Source organism: Cephus cinctus, unplaced genomic scaffold (assembly GCF_000341935.2).
Source record: "Cephus cinctus unplaced genomic scaffold, Ccin1 Ccin1_scaffold0129, whole genome shotgun sequence".
NCBI lineage: Eukaryota > Metazoa > Arthropoda > Insecta > Hymenoptera > Cephidae > Cephus > Cephus cinctus.
Window position 1 is genome coordinate 2,399,233 of NW_014332862.1, and position 13,466 is coordinate 2,412,698.

General features: G+C 39.1%; 1 protein-coding gene and 1 long non-coding RNA gene across 10 annotated transcripts in view; one reads left to right on the forward strand and one right to left on the reverse strand.

The window, feature by feature from the left end:
• Positions 1–133: 133 nt before the first annotated feature.
• Positions 134–13,466, reverse strand: part of LOC107262855 — a 73,361-nt gene continuing 60,028 nt past the window's right edge. For 3 of the 8 annotated variants that reach the window (XR_003058290.1, XR_003058293.1, XR_003058294.1), the window contains 4 exons: positions 4,532–5,034; positions 3,094–4,016; positions 2,928–3,022; positions 134–2,853 (listed from right to left, as the gene is read on the reverse strand). This is a non-coding gene — a long non-coding RNA (uncharacterized LOC107262855). Of the gene's footprint in view, positions 2,854–2,927; positions 3,023–3,093; positions 4,312–4,383; positions 4,466–4,531; positions 5,035–13,073; positions 13,221–13,466 lie in introns of those variants that run through there. The other 5 variants (XR_003058291.1, XR_003058297.1, XR_003058292.1 and 2 more) reach the window with 5 other exon arrangements.
• Positions 4,306–13,466, forward strand: part of LOC107262948 (protein Wnt-5b) — a 194,167-nt gene continuing 185,006 nt past the window's right edge. The window contains exon 1 of one of the 2 annotated variants that reach the window (XM_025080164.1): positions 4,306–4,483. The gene's annotated coding sequence lies outside the window, so the exon portion shown is untranslated. The remainder of the gene's footprint in view (positions 4,484–13,466) is intronic. The other variant, XM_025080165.1, reaches the window with a different exon arrangement.

Consider the following 13,466-nt stretch of genomic DNA (forward strand, 5'->3'; position numbering starts at 1 on the left):
TCTAGAATCGTACGATAGAAATACGAGTATTTCATTAGAACTTTAAGAAGTAATTAAGATCTACGATACAGCATATCTCAGAATAAATTTACACTTAAAAGACAATCCGAAAGTTACCGTACACTCTGTATAACATGAGGAATCAGCCTGGAGAGTCATAACTCGTGGAATTTCAATAAAACTAAAGAGACTCAAGTGTTACAAAGAAATACACGTATAACCCTATAATAAAACTGTAATAAATCCATAAATTGATCACACCGGCTATTTTATATTACGGTCTAATTACTTCATTCGGATGCTGCTAACGTACCAGTGTGAATGGTACCAGCGTAATGAAACCTCCTGAATTCAACATTGCATACACAGTATAAACACCATTAACTCAATACCGGTGTCATTTCTTTTTAGCAGACTTGCTCTACTCGATCAAACATAAAACTCATCGAATCCGTATTAATTATTTATTAACATGAAATAATTTATTTCCAACGATCCTCGGTTATACAGTGACTTTTTTTTCCTTTAAGATATCCCTCAGTTCGCCACCATTAACGTACACGTATCCCGCCAATTTATTCGAACACGTCTCCCGTCCGAAGACATATGTGTTATCCATTGACGTTAATGAACGACTTACAAACTACAAATCGGCGATCGTTGGCGCCTCGTAAAAAGAAACTCGTGCGAACGAGGATCGCGGAGAAGTGAGGGGTAAAAAAATGGATACACCGATACGAGAAGTACGACGAGGGTGCAGGAGTGAGATATAGGAGAAGAAAAATAAAAAATATATATATATAGGACACTCGTATGAGGATGAGTAAAGGCTTACAGGGACAGGATGAAGCTGAGAAGAGAAATGCGAGAAATAAAGTAAAAGAAGGGAACAGTAGAGAAGTCAGTAATCGTACCGAGTCTTCGAATGACCAGGTTATGTATATATAAGCTATGATATAGTGGAACGAGTATGCATAACAAATTTTTTTCAAAGGATCCATTGTCGTAAGGGCGTATCTTAAGGACGAAGGGCGAGGCGTACGGGACTCCTGCGTTCCAGGTTCAAGATCTCTGTGATAAATCTGCCGCATGTAAATGAAACAATTTCAATGCTAAACTCCTTTAACTGGTCCTATCTGTAAGGATGTATTTATGCATGCTGACGAGGCCATGGGCATTTTGGATAGTTGATTTCTGAGATGTTTGCACAAGGTATGTATATGGGGATATGTGGGGAAGTATATGTCACATATGTATAGTAGCATAAGAAAGAGGCATTACTGCGAGATGGAGTTGGAATTAAAATAACGGAAAAGGATATTTGATCGATGGATGGCAGTCCAGGCGTTGTTCGAATTTTATCGACTTGATTTTTATTTTTGGTATCAGCTGTGTTGATAAGACTGAATTTTCGTACCTTTTTTGTAAAGTTCAATGCTATATCCTTTTAACAAGTATTTCTTAACTCTCAAAAAATAATTGAACTTCAGTCAATGGCCGTAGCCGGATGTGAGCCTAAATGAAATATTTCTCGAGTTAACTTAGCATTATTTAAAGTGACTGTTTAACTGACTTAAACATCGAAACATCTCTTTCGTGTTCACGGCGTATTTTATTTAGTCAGACGGGAAAAAGAAAATCTTTGCAGTCCGTACGGGGACTCTCGGTGAAACGTGAGGTGAAAGAAGTCACAAGGAATTGCGATTTAAGTGGAATTCCTTGGTGTGTTTATTTATTATATTTTTTTTTTTGAAAAAAAAAAGATTTTAAGGATCTCGTACGAGTCCTTGTACAGCAGACAAATTTTCTACAAGGATCGGTACTCTGGCTCACGTCAAAACACATCCTACACAAAGTGACGTTATCGTACGTTTTTCGAGTGGTTATTTTGGGTCCTTAAAAGGCACCGCCTAATCTTTCAGGATGGGCACAATCGGGCCTTGGAAGTGACGGCTTCTTTTTTGGCTACCGCAACGGAGATTATACGGCCCAATAAAGTAACCAAGCAGTAAGCAGATGCCAGAAGGCTTATGTGACTGGGATCGATTAATGGATTTTCGCTAAGAATAATTTGACTCTAGTGAACATCTCGAATTTTCCAAGTCAATTCACAAGTGAACTACACACATTTATGCATTTCTAGAAATGGCTTAAAGTGCTTGCACTCATCGCCGAGGGAGGGCTGGATTCTTATTTTCATAGGATTACAAATTCCTCAGCATATACCCATCCGTATCGGTACATATTTGTTTAAACGATTCCCAAGCAAATATTCGCGCTTCATCCCTCAACTTACTTATCTCCAACATCACCCATACCCAAGTAGTGAGAGTTTTGTAATTAAGAATGAAAAAATTTAACACCCTAAACAATTTATAGATATATGATAAATACCCATTCTTAACGTCCCGTTACGAAATACAGTTTTCCAATGCATCTCTTACAAAGATCTTGGACATTATACTTGGCTTAAAATAAAAGATCATCAAGATCAAGTATATAATCCCAACACGTTTCGTCATCGATAGATCCTGAGGATGTTGAGATAGGTCGCACACCAGAGCTATGAGCTCATGGACCAGGGAACCTGTTCCATTAAGGACTTCTTGAATGCACCTTCGATGCAGCATCGTTGCACCGAGTGCATAGTAATTCCACGAAAGTTTGACTTGGCAAAAAGGACGAGCGATTTCATCCGATAAGAGTACAAGAAGCAGCATCCGTCGCTAGATTAATCTTCGTTAATCCTTTAACACCACAGACTAACCATCAGTATATTCACATGTGGCTAGTGAATTTCGTAGGTCCATTTTCCCTATGCACTATACACACTAGATCGTTCTAAATTGGTAGCTAGTCAAAGAAGAGAAACGAGCCGTTAAGGAAAAGTCAGATTAGCTGTGTAAGATCTGTAAGAACATTATTACCTTAATGATCTGATATTTATATTACGAACACTCTCCAGGCCATTAATGGTATTTCACGATGATACGATAACAGTTACTCACAGCCAGGCACGGGGCTGTAAGAAATAATTTTTTTCGTGAAATATATATATAAATAATGGTTGCTCCCTTTTCTTTCGGTACTTACCACGCACGCCAAGCACTTTGTCATCAGGCGCAAACTATACAGGCTCTCAAAGTTTAAAACCAGTTTGACGTTGGCGGCCATCTCGATTGTATTGACGTTATGCAAATATCATCTTTACACAGGCGTGTTCGACTGTTTGAACAAACGAGAAGTTTGTTTGCTCCACATGAAAAGTCCGCATCGTGACAGTGCTTAGAATTCATCGGGTACTGGTTACGTATATAGTCAAGTACTTGCTAGATATAATTTAGATTGTCATAAAGAGTAGCACTTTGGCTCTATAAACTCGAACTATATTCACGTATTAATAATTTCTCATAATCTTTTATACCTGCTGGTATCCATCGACCCGATCCCTTCGATTAATCTACGTCAAGAACCGGATAATCTTGCGCTTCGAATTATTAGGATCACGTTGCATGATGGGGTTGCACTAATACAATTGCACGCTCACGCGATGAGAAAAGGTTGATGCATTTTCATAGACTTCCAATATATATTTATATATATGACTCCCTATGTCCTGCATATCGTAGGTGTCTATTGCGTTTGTTGTTGTTATCAAGCTGTGATTAATTCTCGAGTCATCCGATCATTGGGATCGTACAGCATCCTCTTGATTGACATTATCAACATCTTTAAGCCCATTGTCTAATTGCTGATTTCATTGGAGAACGTCCGGGTGTCTTATTATGGAGTCGATATTAGCTCGTTCTGTGAAGCTGTAAGGGAACAGCTGATGATGGGCTAGAGAGAGGCTGTATGGGGTCCAGGAGTTTAACACGAGGGAACTGCATCTTCCATCTTCCAGTCTGAATGGTGTATCCAGCGTGGCAACACCTTCGTGTCGTCGACGCGTGCAACTGACTGTACACGTGTGTTCCCGCTCGAGATCCGTGCCAGTTCGAGTACTCGACAAATAGCTGCGTATTTAAACGTGAATTGTTTTAAAGCACCTAGTGGTACAAACACCGTTTTAAATTACCTGGTGAAATATTAGGGGACTTTGCTTATACTCGGTTAACAGGATCCAACATAGTGCTTGATATTTTTATTTTTAATTATGATTCTTATCCTTGGAGTCTTTTGACTCTCGTAAAATAGTCTAACCTAGAAAAATTTGGCATTTTCTTTTTCTCACAGGTAAAACCGGTGTCGTGTCGTAATATCAAAAATTTAATAGTGTCAATTTTATCTTTCAGTAATTTTGATTAGTCCCTAAAGGTGATGTTTACAATTAAAGTCACAGTGCGTATCGCAAAAGAAAATAACGAGTGAACAAAATTATACCTTTGATTTGAATTTTCAATACTGGAAGTGCATTTAAAAATTGTGTGCAAGTGCCGTACACTCTCTGTACCACCAATAAAATTTCATCGGTAAGGACCGGGTAAGTTTTTGAAAATTAATAGATGATTTCTCTTCCAAGCATGCATACCTGTAGCGCACCTCGAGACGTTTAATAAGCAACCATGCAATTATTATCAACAATGGCCAAAGCTGCCATTGGGCTTGCTTTAATTGTACAGCTCGTAAAAGAAATTCTGGAAGCAAAAGAAAAAGAAGAAGAAACAGACTCTGATACAAAACCAGAATGTAGTCAGGTACATGCCTATACCAACCATAGCCAACGTGCGTGCTATACCGAGTGCCCCGGTAACAACCGCACGATAAAATTGAATGCCCCTTAACGAGAGCGAGTACTTTTCAGGCAAGTCCCTTGGCTGGATTTACGCGTTGCGTATACGAGCCCTCGTGGCAAACAATACGGGCCCAATACGGGCCCATAATTGGCTCAGCGGCTTGTCAACCGCTGACGTATTCGACGCAGGACACACTGGCCAATTTGCGAGTTACGCCAGGATTCGCATCTTCCTCTTCTGTCATTGAAATTCAACGTTGACTCCCTAGGGAATTCTTGTCCTTATTTCTGTATGGAATCTGAAAAACAATTATTTCACATTACTCATCAAGGTAGCTAACTATCTTTGAAATGTAAATTTATATATATATATATATATAAATATATATATATTCTTACCGATACCAACCAATATGTATACCTACGCAATGATTGCGTATATGCAGTTAAGGTGCGTATTCATAGTAATAAATTTATTTTTACCAGTAATCGAATCAAAGTCCCTGCGCACGTGGTGCAGACTCGTAAGTCAGGCCATAGGCAATTAATGGTTGAAGACGCGCCTTTATTCGCTTCTCTTTTATATACTGCAGTGTATAGGTACACGCGGAGCACACTTCACGTGTTAATTCACTATAGAACTATCGGCGGTTTCAATGTATACGAACCCTGACGCAAAATCCGTGCGAGTGTCGATCGGCGATAATATGCAAAACGCCGGATTCTTTTCGCTCAATGGTTATTTACGCATCCGAGCGAGTGTCGACGTATTTGCATAGTGCGACTGGAGAATCATCCCTCGTAATTTCGATTTTCCCGCGATAGTACCGTCCCACGAAATGAGAAGATGTATACTGTGCTTAGGAAGACGAAGGTGAGGACGAGGAAGAAAAGGACAAAGGAACCTTCCAAACGGGAGAGCGAGAGAAAAGAGGAAAAATTAATGGGAATAAATGTAAACGCGCCCATTCGCTGATCGTAAAACCTGTTCGGGTATAATGAATGCTCTTAAGGGTAAATATTTTTGAAAATCAAAAGACAGCCTTTAAAGAATTATTATGGATATGCGTATGTGCATCTGTGGATACAAGGATTCTATTGTGTTGGCAATTACCTGTTACTCAATAGAGGCTGTTTTCTTGGAGATGATGATAGGGCGCACACGTGTCTTGGCACGCGTGACTCTTGGTATACATGTGAATGCGTGGAGTATAAATATATATTGTGTGTACATATATATGAGTTCATGAGCGAGCGCGTGATAGTATAATATTCGGCCCACACGATTGTATGTACGTTTGGGAAAGAATGCAGACTTGAGAAGAGATAGCGGTTACGGTCCTTGTGGTATTTATAAATAAACAATATGGAGATAGTCGTGGCTTGCAAGTGGTTAGACGGATAGTTATTATTCCCCGTTAATATAATGCAGGTTATAGCGTTATCTAATGCGTTGGAATTTATTAGTTGCACTCTTTATCTCGTTGGTGATATATCGATGCATCGTCTGTCGTAAGCCGTGGGTTCTTATACAATTTACTGTGGGTCATTATACGAGTGCGTTAAAGAAAGAGAATTCGTTTGTCTTGTTTTTCTTACTTCTTTTTGCAATTTCGAGATTCAAAATGCCACACCCTTCTTGGTATCTTTATAAAGCTTGCCTCGGACCCTGATCGAGTTTTCTTATCCGTGTCCAGGATAGCGTGTCCTTTTTATTTTTCTTCTCCTCTCTTTCTCCTTTTTTTTTAAGAATAAACCAGCCAAAATTTTTCTCTATCGTTCACTGTAATCGGCTACACATGCAATACCACAGGGCAACGTTAAACCTTATCCGCTACCATACGTACCAAAATATCTTTTCTTAGCCTGAACGAAAGAAAGTCACCAAGGTAAATCACTTGTTATCACAGTTTGCAGGCTCGTGTCATTCGTATCGGGATGAGGATGTTTCGGAGTGAGAAAAAAAAAGTCAAAGTTAAAAAGAATAGAGGAGGAAAGGTGCGGACGAACATTCATCACTTGATGGAGAAACGTGGCGTTGTTTAATTCGAACTAAATAGATAAGACAATTGTTAAACGTCAGATGGGTTATTACGTTATTACATGAGATATCAGAGTAATTTATTAAATTCTTATACCTAATAGCTATGAAGAGAAATCAGTTATATTGTTGGCTTATCCGAAAACCAGCGTAAAACAAATGCACGTCCGCATGCCGTACGCATTGAGTTATATGTATATCTATATAGATACGTGTATGTAAGCATAAGAAAGAGAGCTCCTACGCTATAAATGATTTAGGAATTTCGCAGTGGGCTATCTAACCGATAGTGAGAAACATATTAAACGTTTTATCCTATCGCGTGCGCATAGGTTATGTCGTTCCACCGAAGAATAGCATAACCTGCGGAACTCACATGGATGTACGTATACGCAACATGTAGTATGGACTAGAAAATAGAGTATACTTGTATTATTGTATACTTGTTAGTCTATCCAAAAATAGTATTAAATATGACTTATCATTTAGTAGTTAATTCTTTATGCTGATTTCTGTTGATTCCTTGTCTCATTGCCACTTAACTTTGTATACTATTGGATCACATATGTTTTCACTCGACACGAAATTACACAACTGTTATCCAAACCCTTTATTATACAACATATATGAAAAAGACTTTATCAATTACAGTAGAACGATTTATTCAAACGCATCACGTCATTTAAACATCTGTAATACCATCAGATTTTGCTAACTGAAACTTCTATAAATCAAAAATGTTCACGAGACTAACAATTGTCGAATTTTCTAATGCTTCACTTCTATAGCTTAAAAACTTCGATGATTCGAAGCACATCTCGTTTCCCTTGAGATTCGAGTTATCGAAGTTCCAATATATTTGAATACACGTGGGTCGTCGCGATCTACTGTCCGCCATATTGAATTGCCAGCTGTAGCCAATCACGTAAGACTTGGTACGCTTGTCTACAAAGATGCGAGTTGCAATCCGAATTTACGGTTCGTCTGTGTTTCTATCAGCTAAGACCGCAATTCCTTTTTTCCCGTAAGTGTGGCACGTTAATTTATTATGGAGATGAGATCTGTTAACTGCGAGCGCACGCCCGGTGGCGCTTGTCTGTCTTTGAGCGATAGAAGTAATTATTTCTTGGTTTCGCTTGACGTTTCTAACCTTCATTTTGTGTGGTGAAGCATTTAGAAGGACGTGCGGTGCTTCAAGATGAGAGGAGCAATTGCAATTGTCCTATCGGTAAGTTGCATCGTGAACAGCACGATTTGTTACTAACGAAAAGAGTATACTTTATGTGTAGTCTCGCCTGTACGTGCGTTACATGTTACTGGTAAAGAGAAGATGTAGTCTTGATATTCACTTTTAATTAACTCACTTTTAATCGATCATCCAGTATAACGTCAGCAATCAGGAACTCTCCAGTGATACCCAATAATTATAGCTAATTAATTATAAAAAATAGTGCCCATTCCACTGCGTTACCATGTAAAAATATGCCGGGATAGAATCGACCATGGAAGGGTATCGAACCACTCACGTCTTAATTTCACAACCAGTAATTATACGTCGATTGGACTTCTTAATTCGAGCTCAATAAAGGCCTATTAATTATTGCAGTACCCTAATTAAAAATTGTACTTGGCAATTTACGTTTTACCGAAACCTATAATGAACAATATATACTATATAGAATACGTGGGTGTACACATACTTTATAGTTGCTTTATTTGTATCCAACGCTATTTTGTGGTCATTGGTTGTAACGAAATACCCAGCATCAACAAGAGTTGAATATTATACGCACAGTGTCATACGTCGATTGTCATAACCCGTATACGTAGAACGATACCCCATTCGAACAATGCAAAACATTGACAATTAATCATCAAAATTCTCGGTAGCTGTTTCAGCACAATGAACTCATCCGTTTATCGTTATATAAAATCTCTGCAGCCATATCCATCCCACGGGACAAATACAACTAAGGAGGACTTTTTAAAATCTATTCAGCGATACGAAATTGACTGCCTGATATTCTATCTCTTTAGAATATCTAGCGAGCTGCTATGTAAAGAGGTCGCTCGTGACCACACCTAGAGACTTTTCATCGCTGCACCCCGATGCACTGATCTCCATTTTCGTTTTTATCTGCGTCCTCCGGCGCCACTTGAATTTTCTCCTTTCCTCGTATCACCCTTGCGCAACTGCACTTTTCCGGTGGTCGCTTCCATTTCTCCGATCGGTATCAAGAATCGTTTCTCCTGCTCTCGACGATGCATCGCGCGCAGCATAACTTCTGGATGCATTTCTATTGCACGGGACAATAACATCCGTGAATGGTTCTCCAGAAATTCGTGGCCAAGTACTGACAATTAGTGAGAGTGCTGCGGGTGCGGCTTTAGAAATACACGGCGATAATAGAGAGAAGAAGGAGAAGAAAAATGGTTGGAAATTCAGGAGAAGAAGAGAAGAAGGATGCAAAATCATTTTATTAACCGATCTTGGCTGGGTATACGCCAGTGAAAGGGCAGTGCACTTCGAATGCAGAGCACTTAACATGCACTTGGTTCCTTACACGAGGGCATATGCATATAACTATATGTACACATATATATATATACATATATATACTCTGATGGTAGAGAGAATTTGTTAGCCATGAATGCAGCCTGTGACTGGAACTCCTTTCTAATATTTCGAGAAACGAAATACGACTTTTATAATTACATCGAGCCATTATTCAAGTACCATTCAATATAGCATTGTCTGGAAACTCACTGGCTGTACTTTTATATGGACGTATAGGTACACCGTGTAGCTGCATGTAAATTGCATAAGGGTGAATGCATGCACGTTGGCATCGTCAAGAAATACGGGGACGTGTGAGATTTTATACGGAGACGCCAATTACTAGTTAAAATATGATAAAAGGAAGAATGACAAAAGGATGTATTATGGTGGCTATATGAAATTCATCTGAGAAGACGAGAATAACACGGAGAGAAACGTATATAATTGAGGAAAATGATATAATTCTTCTTTTACCTCATTATATGTAATTTTAAGGGTTTTTTAATATCAATAATAATAATGATATCGGACATGGCGTGAACGATGTAAAATCTTGTGGACGACAGGTTGAACTTTTATCAAGCACAATTATCTTACAATGATCTGTGTGTCGGGTAATAATATCAAAGATCCGGAAGGTCTTGATGACGGAGTACAGGTATAAAGGACTAATTAGGTTGGTAGAAATGACAGAAGGTGTAAAAGTCTTGAATCGTCAGTGAAAATGGCGGCCGGTGGTATTGAGAGAGGAACTATACGATCAGACATTAAACGGACTACAGACCGTACACGTGAGAGACTCTAAATCATTGTAGGTTGACGATGTTTCTTTTGAAACTGAGTCTAGGTCCTAGTGCACTGGCCAGAAGGGAGGATATAAAATCCTGGCGCGAGCCGTAAACACATAATTAATACCAGTTTAACGGTGGGTTAAGGTCTGCGCTGAATCGGAGATCTAATCAGTACGTAAGGTGTAAGACGCCGGAAAGCCGTTTGATCGGTCATTAAAATACAATAAAATACTATTCACGCACTTCCCGTTTATATTATTCTAATACAGGGTGTTCTTCTTCGAATGGACTATGAACTAAATTATTCGCGTAGTACTCTTATATACAGCAATCATAAAGTACATGCGGTATGACACGGATAAAGAAGTTTTCGAACGAAGGATCAAATCGGAGGACAAACAAGTGGTCCAGAATTGACAGGCATGGTAGTGAAATTTGAAAAAAAAAATTTTTGTAAGAAAAATTATCGCAATATTATAGCTCGGGAGTTGGCAGTAAAATTACTAAGGACGCGTTTACGAGAGTAAAATATAATTGGCGCAAATTGATAACACCTTTAGTGGCGTGAGTCGCTCTTATCGTGAATCTCGGATCGTGGATCTTAGCGTTTCGATCGAAAACCACACCCTTGCCAATAAATCCTATGAAAATTATCGTATCCCCATGCCCTGCAAAAGTATTTTTTTTTTCATCGATAACTTCCCTATACCATCCTGATAGCCATAAGGGTATATGTGGAGTCAGGATTAATGTCGGTCGGTACGTTTGACACCGTAGCTGCTGGGATCAGTGACGTAAGTAATGGCAGTCAGGTTGTTCAGACTATAGTAACTGGTACATAGTAATTTTCATTATTAACCGGTACTAATGATTTTCTTCTGAATTTTTTTTTTTTACTTACGCATACTTATTGTCTTTTTTTTCAGTGAGAGAAATGTTAAGTACTCGATCCTGACTGTACTTTTGATTTACCTTTAATGACACTTGTCAAGCAGCAGTTAGCGTACCGTTGCATGTATGTAGCCAGGTATGATTATCCACAGTAAGTACTGCAAAAACATAACGATGATTCATTCCAAAGCGTTCTTAATGATTCCCAAGACAGGATTGCCCTCGTGCATTCAAGTATTTGCTCAGTGCATTTCTGCCGGTGCATACGGTGCATGAAGTTTTTGCCAGTAGCACTTGATGAAACCAGGGAGTAGCAGCAGGAACGGAATGAGACCTCAGAGCTGTGCTGAAGTGAGTCTTTATGAAATTGTATATATATATATATATATTTCATTCACATTGAAGTAACACAACAAGATGGAGGTACAGGTATTTTAAAAAATTCTTTAAATTGTGATAGCTTGAGATTTACGAGATAAATTAATATTTCGCTATAAATTTGCCTAGGTTCAAATCGGGAGTGCAATATGATGATGATTTATTAAAATATTGTCATTAAGGCCTCAACGACTCGAATCAAGATCTTGGACGTGATAGGGAGGAACATGGAAACAAGGGATTCTCATTTAAACAGGAAATCGGCCCGTCTGGGAATACGCCTCTCTGCCTCTCACTTCCTCAATCGGGAAGCCTAATGGGGGCCATCCTGACCATACCATTGGGGACGCATTAGCCCGTTAAAAAATATCGATAGGCTGGCATCGTGTTACGATATTTACACGCACTCGACTTTAGCCGCGCAGGTTTTCTGTGTTGAGACTTTTTTTTTTAATTCTCAACATTGGTTCACGTGGGTTTGGTATGGGATGGGTTGATAGTTTAATTAGAAGATGATTAATTACTATCGTTTGTGGGGTATGCAGGTGTAGTCGTTTTTTTAGTTTTTGTAGTTTTTTTTTTTTTTAAAGAATTTATGTGGTATATTCTGTATACTGGGTGTGCTACGTGCAATGAAGCGTTCAATGACCGTGCTTTAATCTCGTTGGATTTTCAATTCTTTACTTGCTATGGCTTTTGTTGAGAATACGTGCGTATCACGCAAATTGGTTGGTGCAATGGGATTATTGCTGAATACCGTAGAGACGTGGGTAATTAATGACATACGTAATTAGCGGTGGACACAAATGATGTAAAATATGCGATTAAACTAACTTCTACGTAGTTCAGTATGGGATTTATTACGTGAATTATGTTATGTATCGTTTTTAATTTTAAATGACGTATCGATTCTTCGTAATACAATTTGTACAAATAGTTCGATAAAACGGGGTTTTGTGTCCGTTTAAATTATTTAATGGAATATTCGTAGGCCGCGTGGAAATAAGTGTTTCGAACTTGTTTTTGTTTTATTTGGTATACACTCGGTAAAAACGATTTCTTCAAAGTTTCGTCTAAATATAATTTACACTCTCGCCGTAACCATCCATCGATATTCTCTTGAAATAACGCTCACGATTCGTGGTTAAACCTGAAGGTGGCACCACACGATTAAGCCGAGCGAGTTTTACGAGGGTTCGCGTACGAGCGGGCTACTAGTAGTAAAGGGTACAAGCCGTGTCGGTAACACAGGATTCTACACAAATTTAATTTGCTCCTGCAAGCATGATGCAGCATACTGTGCAGTAATTAATTTAAGTTTTCCTAAATTAGTTGGCACCTGACACGAGTTACAAATTCGCCATCCCGCTTTACCCCCCTCCCCCCTCCCCGGAGGTTTTGATATATCGTATTTCGAAACGCCCGCGCTGGACGGAATTTACGTCGGTTAATGAGCTTTGTGCTACAGAATGTAATTTCGTATGGTAAGAGAAATTTTGTGAAAATTTAGTTTCGAATTAATTCAATCTCGACAGGCTACACCTACGTCTACGTCTAGCGCGTGGGTTGCGCATGCGCACTCAACTTTTTCCCCTCCCCGCCCCGTATACATATATTTAAATACGTCAACACGTGTAAACAGTGATCCTACTCTAAGAATCTTCAGATTTATCTTACTTTTCTTTCTTCATTAATTCACTATATTATACTTCACTTTCCATTTAATTACAACATTTCTGTCAATCTCAATCTCTCTCCGTCTATTTGTCTCTAGTTGTATCTAACTACGTGCGCGTCTCTAACTTTCATAGCTATATACGTGCCTTCCACTACGCGAGCCAAAAGACAATCAGCGACTGCAAACAATTTTCTTGGCGATAGGCGTCGCCACGAAATTTCACGACCATTTCTAAGTGGCGCACGTCCCGATAGCTTCCATTTATCTTTCCCTACCACTTCTACCGTCTCCTTCTCCGTCCCTCCTTATCCTTCCTTTTCCCGCAAGACATTTTCTACCCGGCACGTACCTTTTCTTGCCCACCCATTTCTCCCCCCCCCCCCCCCCCCCCC